This window comes from Crocodylus siamensis, chromosome 3 (assembly GCF_052110815.1).
Source record: "Crocodylus siamensis isolate JL-2025a chromosome 3, ASM5211081v1, whole genome shotgun sequence".
Classification (NCBI taxonomy): Eukaryota; Metazoa; Chordata; order Crocodylia; family Crocodylidae; genus Crocodylus; species Crocodylus siamensis.
The window spans coordinates 45,583,121-45,599,839 of NC_143397.1; the positions used below are offsets into that span (position 1 = coordinate 45,583,121).

The 16,719-nt window shown below is 41.4% G+C and overlaps 1 protein-coding gene across 1 annotated transcript in view; it reads left to right on the forward strand.

Moving 5' to 3' along the window:
* ADGRV1 (adhesion G protein-coupled receptor V1) overlaps positions 1-16,719 on the forward strand; it is a 479,769-nt gene that overhangs the window by 252,757 nt on the left and 210,293 nt on the right. The window lies entirely within an intron of this gene.

A 16,719-nucleotide genomic window follows, 5' to 3' on the forward strand; every position in this document is an offset into this window, starting at 1 on the left:
TGGCAATGGGACAGATCTCACCCTTCAAATCCTTGTAAACAAATAGCTCCTTTTCTCTATGAGAAAAGATGCTCCATTTTTTTTAATGGTGACTATTTCAGAAGTTATTTTCAAGATGTTTTTAATAACCCACAGAATGCCACAGATATTTAAGTGTCACAGTGGTATTTCTTGTGATATGGTCTCAAGTTATAATTAAAATTAAAATCCTAACATGTTTTTAAATAGTGGGTTATAGTTTTTAAAACAAAGAAAACACTGGGTGTGTATATATTGTATGGCTTTGATTATAAGTCTACATTTGGGTCCTCCAAATGAACCATAAAAATGGCACTCGACTCATAAGCAGGGTCAGGATATAATGGGGCCCCCAACAGTCTTGACTTACATTTTCAGTATTTTTTGGTATGAGTTAAAAATGCCAAGTCTTTTTTTTTTTTTTTTTTTTTTAGCATTTTTAGTGCATTTAACCCTTTGAATACTTCCCATGGTTATTTGATTCCCTCATGGGATTTTTCAGTAGTAATGGCAGTTCATGGCCTTTGTCTGAAGTTATCAACCTATATTCAGGGAAAAAGCTATTTCTTTCCAAAAATGAACATGGTAATGTAGGATTTGTTTATCATTGGAACAATGTTATGTTGGGAATGGGGGTGGGATTCGATCCATGGATTCTGGATTTTGCAGTTTTGCTTCATTAATTTGCTAAATATTTCATTTGTATGCTTAATTCAACCCATTTGTTTAATCTGAAATATGGATGAAAAAAAGTGCAAGGACTTAGTTCTAGGTAATCTTGACTAGGAATGCAAGCAGATAAACCTGTTATCGATTCTGCTTTGTAAATGGTGCTCCTGCTGATTTGTCAATTATTGTAAACCTCTCTCTAAGCAAAGTAGTTTTCATTGAATAAAATAAATAGTATTGTAAAGGTAAAAGATGGTCTTTTATCTGGTAATTACAATGTAATGTGCTTTAAATAATCTTCTCATCATGAGTTGGCATTTTCTAAGTGACCCAGTTTGCTCTTAAAGTTCAAATAGAGACAGACAGATGGATTAACGGGTATGCATGCAGGGTCAGAATAAATGGTTTGCTAGGCCGCATTGCTGGACATAGTTTTTAATAGTGCTGATCCTTTCTGACTAGGAGATTTGCAAAGCTTTGTGGAATAGTTGTCTTGCTGGCAGACAGCATTGTGTAGACAACCAAGTGCTGGTGATAAAATTAGAAATGTGGCATTAGTCATCTCTGACTGTAAGTTGAATTTTTCTCTCCCACCTTGACCCTCCCCCACAAAAATGGAATTCTTATGCGAATCTGAGGAAAACTTCCTGTTTAAGAGCAGCAGTCCAGCTGTGCAGTCAGTGTGTTAGGGAGTTGCCCATTCGCAGGTTATCAGTCACAATCCATTTGAATAAATATAGTCACTGTACCCCCAAGTAAAATTAGACTTTTGCAGCTGGATTTTTGATGTGGCAACCTGTAGTTCAAGCAGTCTCATTTTTGACTTTCCCTATTTGGGTATGTGTGTGATTACAAGCCATGTTACTTACACACCCAGTAAACTATAATGTATGTAGTGAAGTATCAGGAGGAGCTCTGTTGTAGTCCTTAACAAACTCAGCTCCATGCCTAATGCCTGTTCTAAAAGTTACTTGCTGAGTCTTTTCATAATCTGTCCCTGGGATTGACAGCATTATTAGAGTAGTAGACTGGAGGGTTGCCCTGCTCTCACTTGTACGATGCTAAAAATATTTCATGTCAATGAACAATGTAAGTCATAGGAGTGTAAGATATGCCATATAGCTCAAACTACAAGCTCTCATTCCAGACCTATTGAATTATGTCCATAGGAGTCTGTCCATTGACTTATTTGAACTGGACCCATCTAATTATTTTCTTTTCTATATTTCCATTTTAATATTTTCCCTTATTCGCATTTGGACCAAGAAACATAGATCCTGCAAAATAAACAAGAGTTTATCCTTATGCTAATTGTCTAGGTAGTTCCTGAACATGCTTCAGGGCTTTCACTGGTGTAAAATTTTATATTATTTTCTAGAAAAGATTTTAGTGAAGTAGCTGTTGCTACATGGGCAACTGATCCTTGAGAAGTTTTTCCACTGGTTCCAGCCTGTATGATTTTTCCTGTTTAAGACAGCAGAAAAATATTGGGAAATCATTATGTTCTTGCTTGTCTGTGCAGTGGTTCTTGTTTTAAGTGTAGCAACTGAGCTACATGAGTTTTATAGTCTCTTCCAGTCTGTAGATGCATGGGTAATTTCTTCTAGTTTTGAGATTGTAAATTTTTGTTTGAATTGGTAGTAAAACTGGAAGCTGATTAAAAGTTACACAAAGTTCATCAGGGCTGCCTGATCATTTCAATATTTTTCTTGTTCTCCCCTTTCTCACCCTTCTATTTTCTATAACTCATTGATCCAACACATTGATTCTAAAATTTTTCAAGGACTGGAGTAGAAAAGTTCAAACTCTTCCATTAAAGCTGTACAACTCTCTTTAGTATCTTCCAATTCTGCCTGTTTTCAAATTTATGTTGTGTTACTGTTTGTTTCTAATGCAGTGCTGCTAGCACCGTTTTGTTTATCAATCCTAAAAGGCTACTGCTTTGTTTTTCTTTTTCTAGTCATGTTGAACTGAGCCTCAACTCTTTTCCCCCCCAGCAGACATGTGTCCATGGATGTTTCTCCTCTTTTAAAGTCCTGCTTCGGTTCAGTATTCTGCTGCATTAGACAGCAGCTTTACTAGATCTGTGAGTAATGGAGCCGTTGCTCATGCATTACATTACTTGAACGTACCCACCACTTACATAAATATTTGACCCCCTAGGTCTTCTGTTCCAAACCAAGTAAAAGAGTAGAAAAGAAGAATTGATATTTTGATGTTTTCAAGTAAACAGAAATTTTCCACTGGAAATGTGCAAGTATGCAAAGGCAGGCCTGGTACACAAAAGTAGGCAGTGATGGCAGAAAATATGAGGTGGGGAGGGGGGTGGAAAAAAAGCCAAACTGACCACATTCTGTCTGGTTTTCCCTTTTTAAAGAGAATATTCCCCTTAAAAGAATCCAGTTTATGTTACATTTCCAAAGTAAGCTCTAATACTGCTTTTTAATTCAAAGTCCCTCAGCGTTCTGTTTGCAGATCAATTTTTGCAAAGGAAGTGAGAGATGGAACAACTCATGTTTCAATCAGCATCATTTGATTCCTGTCCTCCTTTAAGTGTGAGTACTATTGCAGCAGTGGAACTACTCCTTCTGTGTCAGTAGGATTTATCCCTCATGCCTGAGAAGGTGAATCAAGCCCAAATTGCCAAAATATATTGTTGTATGTAGAGCCTGTGTAAGGAAGGAAGCAAAATAAATGTTAGGCATTAGGCCTAAAACTTTGGTACTAAAAACCATGTTGCCTTACTGAAAATCTCCACAAATGTACTTTTGGGGACCTTGGTTTGCAATAATATGGATGTTTTTGTATCAAACTCCATTTAATTTAATTCTGAAGTTGAAGTTCTTTTTGTTGGAAGGTTTTTTAATCAGTAGTTACATTTCTTCAATAAATCATATATCAATCTTAATCTGGCTCTTTTCATGAGGAATGAAGATGTTTTATTTCTGTTTTTAGATTATCATGAGTGGGGGTTCGTAGGCTGTTTGGCTTGTGGGTGACTTCTGTAAACCAGTTCTGAAGGCCAATATATCAATCTGGCCCCTGGCAGATATTCATTTTATGGCATGATGGGATCTGATCCCAGCAATGGCACCATAGTGTCAGAGCAGCCTTTAGAAATGTTAAGAACTTACCTCAGGTTTAACTCACATTACTCTGCATTCAGTACCTCATACTGAAATGAATGGGAAGTTGAATCAGATTGCCAGAAGTGCTCTGAGAATTACACCTGTCTCAGGAGCTCCTGCCACATTACTGAAGATTTTAAGGGCAAACCTATTTTGCATATTGACCAGAATGGACTGAGCTTAGTTGTCGTCATTTTTTTTTTGAGAGATATGTGTATATATGGCTTACGGCTTATGGCTAACGGCTAATTTGGCCTCAGATACAAATTATATATAAAGCCAAAACTAATTCCAAATTCAAAAGTCCAGAACCATAAGTGGCCCTACTACTGGCAAACATCCTCCACCTGCACATGAGGCTTCAGATGTTTCCAAACCCTTTGGTGGACATCCTACTTGCAGGCCTAGATTTGGATGTCCCCGAGTTTTGCATGCTGTTAGCCATAAGGTCCTCAGAACAAGCAAGGGAGGAGAATTCTATTTCCTTAACCTGGAATTAAAGCTGCTGCACTGCAGTGGGTACTGAACCACACCAGAAGAGCAGTTCTCCTGTGAAGCAGTTCAGGAAAACTGCCTTCTTGGACACAGATACACATATAAGCCAGGTTTTGTGGCTGAGCTGGCTGTCTGGTCCCAGCTATAGAGAGGGAAGGAGCTCCTGAGAGGACCTCAGTGATTGGTGGTGCAGTGAGAGTGAGTCCAGCAGAGCTGAATGGCTTTGAGCCTATGGGAAGGAAGGAGGCACTCTTGACAGATGGTCTTTTCGCAAGACTGTGGGCTTATTTTACTAGGCATGGGATGCTGTAGGGGCATTGTGAGGCTTCTGAGAGCTCTCCTATAGGGGAAAATACTGTCAGTTATGCCTGGGGCAGACCTGGGGCTGGGTGAGTTGGGGATGGGGAATTGTGGAGGACTTTCTGGAAAGTGGAGAGTGCAGTGGGGTCTGCATAGCCCAGGGACTCTGTGGGGGTTAGGCAAGGGCACCTAATATATTCATGTGGCTATCTGAGGGCCACCCCCAAGTTTCTTGCGGTTAACATCAAGGTGTGGGAAGGTTGTTAGAGTGCCAGAGAGGGGAACAACTTGAGGTGGGCTGCTAGGGGGCTGCAGACAGCCTGAGACACACCTATACAATATCTGCATATAAAATTGCCCAACTTTTACAGGAGGAGAGTTAGCCACACTCGGTGATCAATGATAAAAGGAAACCTGGTCTAAATAGTGACCTTATTTAAGGGTTTGCAATTTACATAAGGTTGTTACGTCCCTTTTTTCTTTGGTACAAAAATACCGGGCCCAAGCTGAGGAGATGGATGGTTGGATAAATCTCTTTTTAAGATTCTCCTTCAAACAATCCTGCAGGCCTTGTAATTATCATTCCCTGTTCAGGGAAAGTGGCTTGTTGGTCCTCTCCCCTTCTTAGCAGGGCTCCCATAGCTTCTTATTAAAATGTATATAGAACTCCACAAATGCATTCAGCTGAATGAGGGAATCAACCTGAGCCATCTTGTACTTTTATCTCATTGTGCAGACCCTGATAGAAATGGGACTATTATAGTTTCATTCCACATAGTCAGGTAAAAGCACTGGAATGCTGCAGCATAGCTGGAGACAGGATGCCCACCCTGTCTCAGGGCCTGTATTGCTGGGCCACACTGCACTGCTGCCACGACTGCGCTCACCAAAAACAAAAACCCATCAAAAACTTGACATGGCTTGGAAAAGTCCTTGACCCAGCCTAATATTAGGCTGTTGTTCAGACATTCTGATTATAAGACCAGGGCCAGTCAGTTAATAAGCCGAAGACTAGGAGCCAAAGTCAGGAGGCAGAAAACAAATTGAAGGGCTTGAGGAGGGGCTTGGCGAAACAAGTCTCAGTGTTGACCAAGAGGGTACAGCTGCTGGTGGTGCACAAAATACCTGAATCTTAGTATCCACTCCTTAGGGCAACCAGTCTCACCGTTACCTGAAGGTATAGGTCTGAAGACTGACTTACCCTGCTAATTTCATTGGCCTGAACTAAGTCGATTGTAGCCTAGGTTGACAGTTCTGTAGCGTAGTGTAAGATAAACTCCCCACTGGCAGTTCTCTATATCCTATGTTTAGATGAGGATACGTATGATATTGCACTAGGTCATTTCTGTCTAACTTTTGTGATCCTGTTATGTTTTTGACAATTCATTATAATTAAAATAGAAAAGGACTGAAGCAAACATGGTGCATCATGGGACAGGAAAGTTGTCCTTTTGTTAACATAACACAGTGTGCTTTAAACATTGTGTTGGAGTTATTAATAGCACCAAGAAGAATAGCACAACTGACTTCTGATAAATACAAGTATGTCAGAGAATGGAAGCTTCCGTCAGAATTGGCTACCGTGCTAGGCTCGAGGGGAAGCAGAATCCAAACAGTTTGTGAGAAACTAGAAAAAAGGAAGCAATTCAGCCTTGCTGTCGGGTCAGTTATATTTGATTTACACCCTTCTTCAGCTTTCTACTGCTGCCAAGTTGCATCCAATACACACTGTTGAAGTCTGTAGGGGCCTCCTTTCTATTCATATTCTACGTCAGTAAGAGCTGAGAGACTGCAAAACTTACTTATTTTTGAAAAACTTCATTGTACTTGTTTAAAACAGTGAGCAGTTAATAACACTTTCTGACACATTCTTTTGGGATTTTCTATATCCTCTTGTGTAGCATTGTTCCAGCGGAAAAGATTCTTTTAACCCCAATACCTGTTAGTTTATCTCGTTCCATCTGTATCTTGCTTTCAGCATGGTACACTAACTTCTGCTTATGATACAAGTTTTCAAGACTTACGTATGAGTCTAGAATAACGTTTATTTTCATGCAATTTTATATGCATTTTGAAGCTAAATCTGCAATGTCCTCCCTCAAGTATGGGGTAACCAAAAATGAATTTCTGCACATATAAAACTTCCCAGCTCTAGCCTTGTGATGCTCCTTGGGTGTTAAACACTAATAGATCAGAATAAATCATTTGGAAAACTAAGCTGTTCAGAAATATTGATATACAATAATGGTATATAAATTGCACTGCATTCCAGCTAATGGTCTAGGACTTTCCCACTAGGATCCAGGTAGGTGAAGTTTGCCTAAAATCTAGTGTTTTAGTGCTTAGATGAGAACTATTTGTTTTGCTTTGGTGGGAGGAACACTTGTCTAGTTCAGATCCTTCACTCAGTTTCCTGACTGTGATCAAGGCGCTCTTCCTGATTTAGGAAGTACAAGGGCCAGTCAGAGGTAATGCTCTTCTAGACTTGGTCTTGGCCAAGGGAGATGATCTGGTGTGTGCCTTGAACATTGAGGGTAACCTAAGCAACAGCAACCCTGAAATTATCAGGTTCACTGTCCGCCGCAAAGTCAACAAATCAACCAGCAGGATTGAAGTCCTAGACTTAAAAAAATGATGACTTCAACAGACTCAGAGCATTAGTAGGGGAGGTAATCTGGGACCAGGAAGGGAAGGCAAATGGGGTGCATGAAGAGTGGTCGTTGCTCAAGGTTACGATCTTCGAAGCACAAAAGCAAAGCGTTCCTGCAAAGAGGAATGGTAGCAGAAAGGCTGGCAAGCCCTCCTGGCTTAGTAGGGATATTGCAGTCCTCTTAAAAAAGAAAAAAGAGGTGCGCGCTCAGTGGAAGCTAGGGATGGTTCTCAAGGAGGACTGTACAACAGTGGCCAACATTTGTATGGAAATGATCAGGAAAGCCAAGGAGGCGACTGAGTTTAGGTTAGCCACGGGAGTCAAGGACCTCCTTCTTTAGGTCTGTAGGCAGTAGGAGGAAAACGAAAGTGTGGGACCCCTGCTGAACACCTCGGGACAGCTGGTAACTGACATTCAGGAAAAAACTGAACTCCTGAATGCCCCCTTTGCTTTGATATTTCACTGGACCAAGGGGAAAGTCAAGTCAGATAAGGCTCACAGGGGACGTGCTGGGACTGACACCCTCCCCACTGTGGATGCCGAATGGGTACAATACCAATTAGAAAAGCTAGACATTTATAAGTCAGCAGGACTGGATGGACTCCATCTGAGAGTGCTGATGGAGCTGGCTGAGGTCATTGTGGAACCCCTGGCAAAGCTCTTTCAGAATTTGTGGTGCATGGGGGAAATCCCTGAGGATTGGAAGAGAGCCAACATTGTGCCCATCTTCAAGAAGGGGAAGAGGGAGGACCCGGGCAACTATAGGCCAGTCAGCCTAGCCTCCTATCCCAGGGAAAATCCTGGAAAAGCTCATTAAAGAATCTATGTGCAATACGTTAGCAAAAGGTAAGGTTCTGAATGACAGCCAGTATGGCTTTGTTGCGGGTAGGTCTTGTCTTACCAATCTCATGTCCTTCTACGACCAGGTCCCTGACCACCTGGACACAGGAGATGAGGTAGATGTTATATACCTAGACTTCCAAAAGGTTTTTGATCTAGTGCCCTATGATATCCTGGTGGGAAAACTGGAAGCTTGTGGGCTCAGCTGTTTGATGGTTCAATGGGTGGAAAACTGGCTACAGGATAGGACCCAGAGAGTTCTCATGAATGGATCTGTGTCATCTTGGCATGAAGTGGCCAGTGATGTCCCTCAGGGGTCTGTGCTTGGACTAGTGCTTTTCAACATCTTTATCAATGGTTTGGATGGGGGAGTGAAAAGCTCTCTGGCCAAGACAACACCAAGCTATGGGGCAGTGTGGTCATGTCAGAAGATTGGTTGCAGATACAGGCAGACCTGGATAGGCTCGAGAGTTGGACAGACCAGAACCAGATGAAGTTTAACACTTCCAAGTGTAAGATGCTCCATCTGGGGGCAAACAACCCTCAGCATACATACAGGCTGGTGGTGACAGTGTGACTTGCACCACGGCCGAAAGGGACCTAGAGTTAACAACTGATCATCGCATGAATATGAGTCTTCAGTGCAAGGTGGTGGTCAGCAGGGCAAATAACAACACACTGGCATACATCAACCAGTGCATCTCATGTAAAACTAAGGAAGTGGTACTCCCACTGTACTCAGCACTGGTGAGACTGCAGTTGGACTGTTGCATCTAGTTCTGGGTGCTGCACTTCAATGAAGATGTGGCAAAACTTGAGAGGGTCCAAAAAAGAGCCACCCGTGTGATCAGGGACTTGCAAGGCAAGCCATACGAGGAAAGGCTGAGGGACCTGGGCCTCTTTAGCCTAAAGAAGAGAAGGTTGAGAGGGGACTTGATAGTGGCTTACCACTATGTCAGAGGAGTGCATCAGGACATTGGTGAAAAACTGTTCACTAGGGCACCTCTGGGGAAGACCAGGACCAATGCACACAAACACCTGAAAGGTTGCTTCAGGCTTAATTACAGGGAAAACTCCTTCACAGTCAAGGTGTCCAGACTGTGGAATAAACTCCCTCCAGAGGTGGTGCAGTCACCTACCCTGGAGGTTTTCAGGAGAAGACTGGACAGTCACCTTGTTGGGGTCACGTAACCCCAGTTGTCTTTGGGCCTGAAGCAGGGGGCGGGGGATAGATCCCGATGATCTGCAAGGTCCCTTCCAGCCCCTAACAATCTAGGAATATATTAACTTAATTGAGCAGAGAATAAGATTTTTGAATTATACATAAGAAGGATTTTATTATTTAAATAAGTGTCTGATAATTACTGTTTTTGAGTGTGGTGATATGTTTTGTGTGGCTTAAACGGACATTCTTGGATCAATAATAATTATTAGCTTTGTTTTCAATTTGGCTGAATTTTTTTCTTCTCAATGCTGTTTCAAAATCAGAGTTTTCACCCCATTGAAAGTTCTAAGTATTTGCAATTTTTATTAAGAAAAATCTAAATATTTCAAACTAAGAACTTTCAAGGGGTTGGAAACCAGTATTTAGCCACAGTTGGAAAAACAGAGTAATCAAAGGGAGAGAGAACCATAAGACTATAGTCACTTGGGAGGCCAAAGCATGTTTCTTGAATGTAATGCAAGTGTCTTTGGGATAGTCTGGTTTTAGCTGGAAAGAGCTAGTTCATCAAATATGAAATATTTTTGTGGGAACGTATAGGTTTCGACAGTCTTCTCGGAAAATCTATCTGATTTCCTGTTAGCCCAGTCAGTGACCTACATAGAAACCAATATTGCCACCTCCACAGCTCTAGAGTGGTTTCACAATGTTTACTGCCCAGTGGTATTATAGATGGGCATAACAATTGTGCTGGTATCAGAAGATATTGGTATAAGGTGTCTAAGTGAACCTGATACATATGTATGATACTATGAGTAACAAAACTATTCAAACTTCAACCTGTTTCATTTAGGGTCAACGTTAAGGTCATTTAGCTAAATTGCATCACGGGTCTGAGTGGGTTAAAAGGTGCTTTAGTTTTATTCAGCACTGCAGAGTTCTAAAGGAACTGGCCGAGGTCATTGCAAGTCCCCTGGCACGGCTTTACGAGCACTCGTGGTGCTCTGGTGAGGTACTGGAGGACTGGAAGAGGGCCAACATGGTTCCCATCTTCAAAAAAGGCAGGAAGGAGGACCCGAGAAACTATAGGCCGGTTAGTCTTACCTCGATCCTAGGCAAGTTGTTTGAGAAAATTATGCTGGCACACATCCAGGAGGGGCCAGCAGAGGACTGCATGCTTAGGGGCAACCAACACGGGTTCATCAGTGGCAGGTCCTGCCAGACCAACCTGGTGGCTTTTTACGATCAGATCACCAGATCATTAGATGCAGGGGTAGCAGTGGATATAGTCTTCCTGGAAGGCTTTTGACACTGTCTCTCACCCTGTTCTCATTAAGAAACTGGGGGGCTATGGTGTAGACACCCACGCAGTCAAATGGGTCACCAGCTGGCTGGCTGGCAGGACACTCTGATTGGGGAGGGGTCCCCACGCCCTGTGACAGACAGAGGGACCAGTGACAGAGACAGCAGGAAGTTGCACAGCATTTAGTTACATAGCAGGGAGTTACACAGGGAGTAACACAGCATTTAGCACCCCATCAAAAAAAAAAAAAAAAAGCCTCATTAGTTCAAGTTCTTCTTAAACAAATTTTTCCAAGGAAGGAATGGAGGGATGTTACCAGCTGTCGGGTTGAGTAGCTCCAAATAGCCCTAAGTGGACACTGTCCTGTCTGCCTTGGTCCTATTTGCCTTACACAGGTGTCTCTCAGCATTAGCTACCATACCACATACTGGCTACAGTCCATGCTGTGGGAGAGGGGAGGGGAGGAATCCCTGCTGGAACAGGAAGTGGTGTGGGGGGTTGGGGTAGAGCAATGGAAGCCAGGCAGATCCTGCTGTACCTGCAGTCTCCACTGGAGCTACAGCTAGGGAGCAGGGTAGTGAAGCCAGCTCAGCTGTGGAGCAAAGAACCCCACTCAGGGTTGCAAAGCATCTGGGATGCTGGGTGACTCTGATTTAACTTAAACCAGGAAGGGGTCTGGGACAGACATTGCATAAACCGGTTTGACCCAAATCAGTTAAGTCTGATACTACATTCAACCAGGTTTATTTCAAACCATTTTTAGCCATTTTCAAACTGGTTTATGTGCACTGAATGTCTGTTCTGTTACAGGTCTAAACCAGTTTCTGATCACTTAAGCAGGTTTGTATGTAATGTCTGTCCCTAGCCTAGGAGTCCGGTTCTAGTTAGGGGTGTCAGAGTCTGGACTTCCAGCTTCGTAACAGGAAGCCTGGAAGAACTGAAAATCAAGGGCTCCCAGCCATTCCAAGTTTTCTTCCTTGAAACTCGATACAGAGACTAGGAATTTGTGCTAGGACCCCTGAGAGCTACTACTCTGAGAGCCAAGGGCCTTGTAATATAGTCTTTCTGGCTCAATTCCATTTTGAAAGTGTTTAGTCTTTTTGGATATTTCAAACCAGAAATATTTGGTTGTCCCATTTGCAGGAAATCTTGTAAATTTCTGCAGTGTTACACAATGGAACAAAATGTTTGTAGATTTTTGGAATTTCCTGTGGAATAGAAACTCTGATTTTCAATTAATTCTAGCTTTGAGCACCAGTATACTATGAACAAGGGCTGTATTAACAAGGCATATGACACTGGTCAAATAGATACCCATACAATTGGATGCATGTTATTGAGTTCAGTTTAATCAAATTGTTAAAATTAATCTGCATTGTATGGACAATATGTGTGCGCTTACTGTCCACTAAGTCAGCTTTGAAAGTGAATGCTTATGTGGCACTGACACTCATTGTAGATTGTTCCCTCAAGGTGATAATTGCTGTGAAATCACATGCAGTTTTGAATCCTGCCTGTGTTGGCCGAAAAGTGGCAGAAGGCTCCAAGATACCACAAGCAAAACAGTAATTTTATATCACTGCCTGATATAATTAAACGTAGACAGCAATATTTTAAAAGAAAAGAAATTAAATAGTTTGGATGCAGCTCCCGGAAGAGTTCTTCTTGCTCATTATTTCTGGCTTATTTAAGTTTAAAAAATAATAACAATTATGAATAAGACACTATTCAGTAACTTGTATTGCCGGAAATGATGACAGTGTTAAATAGATTTTCTTGTTGTAAATAGGTCCAATTACTGCATTATTAATTATATTATTTAAGTACTCATTAAATGTGACATTATTTAGTGGGTTCATGTTAGTTTAAAACCTTCATTAAAGGATTACTGTGGGGGATTTTGCAATCTTGTATTTTTCCATCCAACCAGGGTTATATTTCCTACCATCTGAAGATCTGGGAAACTTTTGATATAGATAGTGAATTTTGGATTTCAGGCCCTTGGTGATGATGGAGATTGTGCAATCTGTGGAGTTAGTGCGCCAAGAATATGGACATAGATGGAGCTTCACCTATTTCATTTGCCCCATTTATCATCTTTAAAATGATTGTTTTGTGATGCTGTCCATTAATCATCAAAATGATCATTCATGTAGAAATTTCCCCCTTTGATATACAGTAAGGAAAGGCAAATGGAACTAAATAACAACTTGCTCCGTGACTAGCCTCCTTTATTTCATAGAAGCCACTGAAGGAATATAGTATAGCTCAGCTTTTGCAAAAATGGGAAAATATGAATCTGCGTGGATGCCACAATTGGAAAAAACGTTAGTGAACTCCCGGTATATCGTTATTGGATCTTACCATACAGTCATCCACTAAGGAGGCTGCCACAGATTTCTCAGCAAGCTTTGGTTTTTGTTATATGATAGAAAAGCATACTTAGCTGAAACCTCTATTTGTGAGAAAAATCAATTGAATTAAACAATTTTCCCAGAAATGTTCATACTTCTTTGAGTTTTGCCAGACTCCTAAGGGAAACATTACATGTTTTGAAAATGTAAACCTTAGCATGCAAACCGTGACACCAGTGCTACTATGCAGTAGCGTTGGTGTCACAGTTCGTGCCTGCTGATGCTACATCACTGTAGCAACAAGCTACACCACTAAAGCAAGTACTAAATGACTGCACAGTAACCTCTGTTACTATGCAGTCCCAGCACCATATGGGTCATTTCTGACTGTACTGCTCAGTAGGGTCAGAAATTATCCATATGGTTCCAGGACTACACAGAAATAGAGGTTACTGCGCAGTCCTTTAGCAGGTACTAAATGACTGAGCAGTAACAACTGCACAGCTGGGGACATATGTAGACATGCCCCTTGAGACTCGCACCCATTTGTCCTTGAGGTGGTTAGCCATATTAGCCTGAAGTCAGGTAAGATAGGGTGGACTCTTTAGTCCCTAATGTATTACCCAGCCCTACCTATTTATCATTTGTCATTGTGTACCTTACACTAAATTTCTCCCATATAGATGGAAAGCCTAAAATGTCTATGTTCACTTACATCCCCTTTGGAAGGGGAGACAGTGTACTCTAAGGCCCATTTCCATAAATGACCTTTGGCTTGGTAATGCTCAGCATTTACAAACCTGAATCAAACATCAGTTCCCAGTCCTGAGAATAAGTACAGTTTGGCATGACTATTTCTTGGATATGAGAATGCTTATGAATGCCAGCACCTGTGTAATATAAAGGAGGAAGAATTGCATCAAGGGTTGGCACAGAGGGAGCTGAGGTTTGCTTGCATCCTAAGGCAGGGGAAGGGAGGCTGAAAAGTCATTGTTCTAAGAAACTTGAGACTGGTAGTCACTAGTATTTGGAAGGTCAGTAAAGGGAAGACCATGATCAGCCATCTTCTCCATGAAATGTTCCACGTTTTCTGTAGCATTGTTCCCTCCTGAACTGATCCTCTCTGTTTCCTGTCAAACTTGCTGTCAAGAAAATATTTCGGAGAAAATAGTTAGAGTTCGTAATTTTCCTTATGTAGAGGCTGGAAGCCAGATGTGGTAACAGCTGTAAAATTTCAATTTTTATATGGTTATACTATGCTATCAGGGTTTCAGTTCTCCTTTTCATCTCTAAATCTGCCTGCTTATGACTGCCATAAGATGTATGATTTAAAAATATGAAATGTATAAACTTGGGTTGTCCAATTCTAAAGATCAGCCAAACAAAATCATACTTAATAACATCTTATTTCTTTGTCAGATAAATCAGTGATAGCTGGTGAGAGCAATTGCATAGAAATAAACATATAGCAAAACTGTATATAAGAATAGCTGTTATGGGGTCATAGTTATCTGATGAAAATCAGTTAAAACTGTGCCTCATTTCTAGTTTATATTTATCTACTTTCAACTTCCTGGAGCTGAATCTTATTAAACCTTTGACTGTTAGACTAAAAGCTCTCTATAATCATAATCTTCTTCCCCCAGTAAACATCCACGGACACTGTTCCGTGTTCAAGTCACTTTTTAACCTTATCTTGGATAAGCCAAATAGGTTGATTTTCTTAAGTCCCAAACTGTAAGGCAGGTTAATAGAAGGTACATACCTAAATCCCATAGGCTGCTTTGAAGTCACAACTCACAAATTTATCAGGGAGTTTACGAATTATAAAAATAATAATTATTAAATAACCTTTTTGAGTACCAGGGCAAATGATTTAATACAGTAGTGGCACTAAGGGGGAGAGGGCACCAGCCATAGGCATCAACTTAAAAGAGTGCAAAAATAGCAAGCATCATGATGCTGCCTTGGCTGTTATTACCATCAACCCAGCTGCAGCTGTTGCTCTGTGTGCCACCACCACCCAGGGCATAGAACTGCCCAGTTATGCTGCTGATTTAATATTTAAAATGGAATATTTCACTTTCCTTCTCAATATACAGAGGCAACTTGATCTATATGCATAACTTGTGACATTAAGAATTTTTTTTAATGTGAAAAAAATGAACTATTGTAAAATAAACTCAATTTCTGCAAGCAATATATGAGAGTAAATCATGCTCTTTGGTTTTGTGAGTGAACTGACACACTGCAGAGGGTACCATAGTGCTCTCACCAGTGGTGACTCTTTTATAAAACTGGGGTTTGGATTTATGTTGAAGGAGTAGGGATATTAACTCCTGTGTTCTGTTAGTGAAGTTCTAGTTCTGATGATTTCGGCAGCAAAATTGAACTTCTTGGTCATTCATATGGGGAAGTGATTAACCCATGTACATATTTAAAACAGTGTAAAATATAAAATAAATATAAAAACCCTCCTAAAACTGCTGTGCAGTCTGCTTATACAGACTTATAGAGCCACAGAGCTGGAAGGGATCTCAAGTGCTCATCTAATGCAGTGTTTAAAGGCAGACACCTGCATTTATAAGCCATTCCAGACAATATTTTTCTAACTAAACTTAAAAATGCAGTACTATGTTTCTTCCATAATTATGTTAATTGTTGTGGAAATAGTCCATGTAACTACTATAGTCTTGGATGAGGAAAATATCCAAAAAAAATCAGAAAGTTTCAACTCATTAGGTAGGGAAGGCAGGGAGAGGAAAGGATCTCTTTGTTCTGTGTTTATACTGTGTCTGGTGCAACTATTTTATGATCTGTGGCAAGCAAAACCATCTCTGGTGGGGGTGAATCAGGGCAACTGTCCTGGGCCCCGCATTTTGGAAGGCCCTGCAGACAGTGTCATACAGGCTGGACTACAGCCGCCATGGCCGCTGGCGCATTCGCCACCGCCTGACCTGCACACCCCTAGGGACAGCTCTGGTGGCAAGACTGATATTTGTAATAGTAACATGAATAATAGTAAGCATGTCTGGAAACCCTTTTGAGGCTAAGCCATGAATTTTACATGAAAGATGTCAAGGTGAGCCTTAGAGTAAACACAGGCCAGCTATAAAGACAAAAAAGGTCACCTGAAGTTATAGGTCTAGTCAATGCCACTACATTTTAGTAAAACACCACTAATTATCATATGTTTAAAAACAAGTCATTTTGGCTAGGGACAGACATTACACATAAACCAGTTTAAATGATCAGTAACTGGTTTAAACTTGAAAGAGATCTGTAACTATAATGGAACAAACATTCAGTGCATCAGTTTGAAAATGGCTGAAACCAGTTTGAGAGAAACCGGGTTGAATGTAGTAGCAGACTTAACTGATTTGGGACAAACCAGTTTATGCAATGTCTGTCCCAGACCCCTTTCTGGTTTATCAGTTAAATCAGACTCCCTCAGCATCCCAGCATGCTCTCTGGGCTGGGCAGGTCTCTCTGCTCCACAGCAGAGCTGGCCCTCCCCTCTGCTCCTTGGCTACAGCCTTGGCAGAGACTGCAGGTGTCTGCCTGGCTTCTGCTCTTCCTCCTTCCCTCTGAGCAGGGATTCTGCATCCCCTCTGCCTTACACAGGCACACAGGGTTAGCTAGCAGACCACATGCTGGCTGCACCCCATGCTATGGCAGACGGGACAAAAGGAGAATCAACAGGTAGCTGGCAGCGTCCCTCTGTTTTTTTCTTAATGGGGTGATAAACACTGTGTTATCAATTCATGGCTGGGCTGGGCTGGGCTGGGCAGGTCAGGAGT